The sequence below is a fragment of the Laccaria bicolor genome, genomic scaffold (genome assembly GCF_000143565.1).
Source record: "Laccaria bicolor S238N-H82 LACBIscaffold_2 genomic scaffold, whole genome shotgun sequence".
Classification (NCBI taxonomy): Eukaryota; Fungi; Basidiomycota; class Agaricomycetes; order Agaricales; family Hydnangiaceae; genus Laccaria; species Laccaria bicolor.
The window spans coordinates 1,785,109-1,791,249 of NW_001889873.1; positions in this window are offsets into that span (position 1 = coordinate 1,785,109).

A 6,141-nucleotide genomic window follows, 5' to 3' on the forward strand; every position below is an offset into this window, starting at 1 on the left:
AAGACGTCATTGAATGTTCGCAATGAACTTGCGGAAAACGACCAAATAAAAATCAATCATTCACCATCCTCTCAGTTCCTCTTCCCTCTAGCTTGCCGTTGTTGAACGTCCTTGGCACTCCCAACAATTTCCTGCTGAACGCCCACTTCGTCTCTTTCTTAGAGATGTCCTTGCCCCTTCAACTAGTTGGAGAAGAGGGTTTGCCATGTTGTGCAAGCTATTCTCGACAACACCACCATTCAACCTTTCTTTTGCTTTCTCCATGATGCTGGCATGCTCGCATTCTTCAACGTTACAAGAAAAACAGTTTTACAAATGCACGAATCTCATTTCCATCCCGTGTCCTCGGGACTCCAATAGTCCTCTCAACAATGAACTCCTCTCCCGCATGTACCAAAGAATTTCCAAAGAGCTTGCTCCTCCCGAAATCGATGAGCCTGAAATCGAACACCCTGTCTCGAGGATTAGGTGCTGGTTGGCCATGCGGAACAGGGGGAATTCAGTCAAAGGACCTGGCTGGAAGAGAATGTTGTGAGGCGCGACAGAGTGGTGGACCGACCCTGCATGATGGAACCGAAAAATTAATGATGTGCATTCGTGTCTAAAACGAATGAATCTGGTGAGTGATAATGAGATGTTGGATTGGTAGGGCTTACTTATCGTTGATATTAAGCGCGTCAACGTCGATTAGACTTCCACAATTCTCCATGAGAATGATTGGACTACAATAACAGAGCTCCTCCCCACCACCGACATCACCCATGTCAGACTGACCAACATCATCAACCACCGCCGCCCTCTTCTCCTTCCTCACTGGGATATCCTTATCAGGAACATGATGCCCATAATACTGAGGCACAAGTGCACCCACAGGTACCGGCTCATGCAACGGCGAGACAACGTTATACCCATTCCAATGCTGGAAAAAGTGATCAGGAAATGCCTGGTATTTAAGCGACTCTCTGTCCAGGTGATCGTCGCCCTGCATGGACAGTTTCGCCGTGACACGGACGGTGGCACGAAGGGTGTTTGAACCTATCCTGTTCCGAGAGGTGGACGCAGCTCCCACCTTGCTCGAGATTCTGGTACCCAACTGTGGTGCGGATGATGCGGATGGGACCTACATAGACAAGTCTGTTGAGCTCTCTGTGCTCCCTCAATATGTTGACGTTTGGTTCTTTGTGAGTGGTCGTCACAAATTCAGGCTGGACGTATTCCTTGAGGATGACTTCCCTGTGTTTAGTGGTCCATTTTGGGTCTGCCCCTTCCACGTCGTCTTCAGCAGCGATAATTTTCTGTTCTTCGTCAATGACACATTGTCTGCAGAGGACGTCTGGGACGAGGAGGTCGTGTGGGATGTCCCACTCTGTGTGATAAGCGAAAGAGTGATTCCCTTTGCCTGCCAGGTGGGAAGGCGAGAGGTGCAGATGGGCTTCTTCAGCAGAACTGGGAAGAGAGGAAGGCTCGTGCATTGCGTATACCCAGGGTTTGGTTGATCCAGGGATGAGGCCATCCCTAGAGTGCTAATGCCGAAGAATGTTCTTCAGGCTTAGCACCCTTCCGAAGAGCTTCCTCGACCTCACAGTCTGAGATCAGTTTCTCTTGTTCCTTTTCCATCTTCTCTCTGCCAGTGGGAGAGGCATTATGGCTATAGGTGTGGACTATGTCGGGTTTTGAAGACCATGGTTGAGGATGGTGTTCCTCGAAGCGGCCATCTCAAACTTGAAGCAAACGGAACTGGTCATGAACATAGAGAGTTGTTGGCAGAAGGTGTAGTGGAAGACGTTGTTGAAGAATCGGCAAAGAATTGAAGGTCGCATTGAATGGCTCCTAGAACGAAAGAAAAAGGTCAGACAAGATGCGGAAAATGCAGAAAGAAAATACCAACAGGACGAATAAATCCCTCCTTTTTTCTTTCCCCCTCAGACTCGCTCAACGTCTTCGAGATCCTCATTTCAACATCCTCAACAAGCTTCGCGATATCACAAGGGAAGCTCTCTTTCGGATCTTCCTCCTCCTCCGCAAGCTGCAACTCCTCCTTTGCGTAATCCTCTCCGCTCGCTTTCATCCACTTACTCCTGGTCGATGTCGACTGCAACCCACCAAAATCGTGCATACGTCGGACATGGTAGAAATCAAACAGCGTCGCACCCCAGTGCTGTACCTCATTGGCTACCATCTTCCCTAGCGTGCTGTTTTCAGACAAAAGTGGCTTTCCCTTTGGGTCGCGAGGCCAGGTGGAAAAAATGAATCGGCATCGAGTGGTTGGTGCCTGGTGACGACGGAGGCGATCTTTTCGGACTGGGCGTGCAGGAGAGTGAGACGATCAAGGGAATCTTGTCTGGATTTATGGGGTCGTTTGCAGCTGAAAACTTGCTCTTTTAGTTTCTTGGATTCTTCTGGGGTGTAGGGAAAATCTTTTCCCCAATTGCCGTCAGAGCTCAAGCTGGGAATCACGTCGATTTGGATGGCTAAGCCATTCGATGGCTCGACATCCATTTGGTCTGCAAGTGTGAGATATTATTGATTATGAATGCTGTAAAATGGACTTACAATCTGGTTTAGTTGTGAAGGTGGAAGAAAAATAATGAAAGAAAGGAGAATGACTCAAGTACGCCAGAAGATCAAGATCCTGCTCGCCCCTTTCCTCTCAACGCCTTGATCGGCGTGCATGCACAATACCGTACATTCACGGCGAAGAAGGCAACGTTTGGACCTATGGTGGTAGTGAACAGGTGAACGTCCTAGACAACTAAATCAACAAGCATACGGAACAATTATGGCACTTGTGATTCCTCCTTTCCACTCCTCATCTAACATGGCCTGGAGTTGCAACTACAAACATAGAACTTCATGACAAATAGGGCTGCGCACCGTGCCTGTCATAGACGGGTCTGACGGACAATTACCCGTTCCGTTTGGGCTTGCTGAACACCCATTTTTATCCATCACATGACGGCCGTAATGGCCGTCAGACGGGTCATCGACACATTCTGTGATTTTACCCACAATTAGTGTACCATCTATTGACAATATATGAAGTGCTTTATTATTAAATTTTTGCATATCTCTGTCAATGCTAAATGTCTTCAGGTGGGCCCAAATACAACCAGAATGGTGCTGACTCATCACAATTGAAACCCCGCAAAAGGTCTATTCACACCTCGAGCTCATGATTTGCTGTTTGAAGGTCCAAATCTTTATTATTTGTGCTTAATATCTCTTCTTACATCTACCAGGCACCCAAAAACAAAAGAAAAACGGTGAAAAAAATTTATACATTGAAAGGGTGGGCAAACGTCCGTACAACCCGTTTATGGCTGTTTTTTGCCCGCCCGTTCCCGTTCTGACTTTTGAGTTGCAAATTTACGCCCATCAATCGATGGCCGTCCCCGTCAAACGGACGGTGCGCAGCCCTAGTGACAAAGGTACGTCCGTTGAATTTTGAGCTTCCTTTTTACAATCTAAGATGCCCACCCTCAGATGTGTGTGATGACCAAGTCCTGCTTAAGGCCTACTCACAGGCAAGGGGGTAGCAGGACGTGGATCCCGAACCAAGGGTAGGTGGGGGGGTGGTCCGGCCGAAGGCTGAAAAAAAAAAAGTGACCCCCATCAATTTGCTGGTTAAAGTGGTCAGCGATGTGCCTTTTGGAACTTTGGATGTTTTAGTAGAGTTTGAGATGCAGCAACACACGGATTTCCGTGGATGACATTGCATCCGAAGGTAATTGTTCAAGGATTTAGAGTCCCCGCCGCCGTAGTTCTTGCATTTTTGGTTGGTTTTTTTGACCGTTTACACCCCGTGGCAATCCTTGCTCCACGCACCACCCCATACACAACGGAAACTCAATTCCTCAACTCCCCATTTACCTTTGAGGATTTTCATCATACATTGATGCTCAGAAAGAAACGCCGTCTCATTTTGTCCTTACTTACCATACATCTTTGAACAAGTGCATATCTTAAAGCCATTTTGTTTAGCTTAGGCAAAAGGTGGCCAACCACCTGTGCATAGTTGACTCAAAAGTTGACTTGTTCCACGTAAATCTTACAAATTAAAAAAAAATAAAACATGAGTGTGAAAAAAACATACTCTATTAGGAAGGTAGGTGGTGGGGGGGTGTCAAGCTGAACTCTGAAAAAGAAAAAACAAGTGTTGGTCTCTTTTCCACATTCCGCCACCCCCTTGCTCACAGGCCACAATTGCTCATACACAACCAGTACGCCGGTGTAACCAGAACACATTGAAGCACTATCCTGTGGTTGCTGTGCAAAGTCCTTCCTCCACTGTTATAATCAATGTGCTCGATGCTGGGTGGGCGCAGCGTGCGGCTGAGGGTGTTGTGCTTGATTTCAGGTTTCCAGTGAGGAGGAATGCCAGGGTTTCCATGGGCTTGAATGACGTGAAGGGAAGTTGAGATTCAAAAAGGTTGGACTTGGGACACAACCTCTACTCCACGCAATACGCACATACTCTCTCAGAATTGGGAATCACTGTTTTGTTGTGCTTCTCAAGCCTGATCTCTGCGGGCGGATGCGAACGAGAGGGACGGACATCTATGCGGAGCATGTTCGTTTGACGAATATTGTTCCCTCTTTGGATTCTTCAACGTCGACTTGAATGTGGTGTTTGACTACTTAGCTGATACTATATCCTGCAATAATGACACGCTCTCTAGATCTTTGACAAATTTGACAGAGAGAGGGGGGTGCGCCTTTGATGGATATCCTCGAAGTTACTAGTACTGTATGAGGATACGTTCACTGTCTGTCCCTTACACTAGTAACTACTGGTGTCCAAAGAGTCCGTCAGAAAGCTCTACCTCGAGCCTTCCTTTGCCTTCAGCATCTCCCCAAATATCTTCCCTCGACAAGTCAAACCCGCCATCACCCAAGGCATCTTCGTAGTCCCATGTTGGCTCCCCTGCACCCTTCATGTTCCTCAACACGCATTGGAAGAAATGATCCCTGAATAGAATATCAAGTGGTCGTATGTGCGGAACTGAGATATGTTCCAGGTGTAGGAATGAGCCGTGGATATTGCCCAAGTCATGGACAAATGTGGTGATTCGGTAGCCATCCTAAAATTCCAGAGTTCCCTAGAGTTGGTCAACTTGAGCTTCAAGTGAGGGTGTGCCAGGATCAGTGATGTGCTCGTAGAATCTTTTTTGAAGCCACTTTGAGTTCAGAACGGTTATGTTGGGGAAGGCGGGGGTGAGATGAGGGCTTCGGAAAGATGAGTGCAAGGGAATATGTGAGCTGCGCATCCAGGTGTATGATTCAAGACCTGTTATTAGACATTTTTGGTCACGGTCTCATGCACGTTCACGATATCCATTCGTGGGTCTCTATGTAGTTTTTGTTGAGTCCCATTGACAAGTAGTAGGATCGAGAACTCACCCCTTCCGGCGTGTTCGAAACCGTCAGTGCCTGCTGTCGGTACGTTTCCTGTGTCAAACCTACAGATATAGGACTTCGACTGGTGGCTACCACTTTTATCTATAACCTAGACTTAAGCCTAGAGAGTCATTTCTATAACTTAGACTTAAGCCTAGAGGCCATATCTATAATGCTTAGGATTTTTTGAAAGGCATTTCAAATGTAGGCCTGGGTATTTCATAGTGAATTTTCCATAGATACCCAGCGCATTTCCTGCGAAATTTCAAATGCAGCCCTGGATATTTCATTGCGATTTTTCAATAGATACCCTTGGTATTTCATTACGATTTTTCAATAGATACCCTGGGCATTTCATTGTGATTTTTCAAATGTATCCCTGGATATTTCATTGCAAAATGTGAATGGATACCTGGCGCATTTCATTGCAATTTTTCAAATGTATTCCTGGGTATTTCATTGCCATTTTTCAATAGATACCCTGGGCATTTCATTGCGATTTTTCAATGGATACCTGGCGCATTTCATTGCGATTTTTCAATAGATACCCTGGGCATTTCATTGCGATTTTTCAAATGTATCCCTGGGTATTTCATTGTGATTTTTCAAATGTATTCCTGGGTATTTCATTGCCATTTTTCAATAGATACCCTGGGCATTTCATTGCGATTTTTCAATGGATACCTGGCGCATTTCATTGCGATTTTTCAATAGATACCCTGGGCATTTCATTGCGATTTTTCA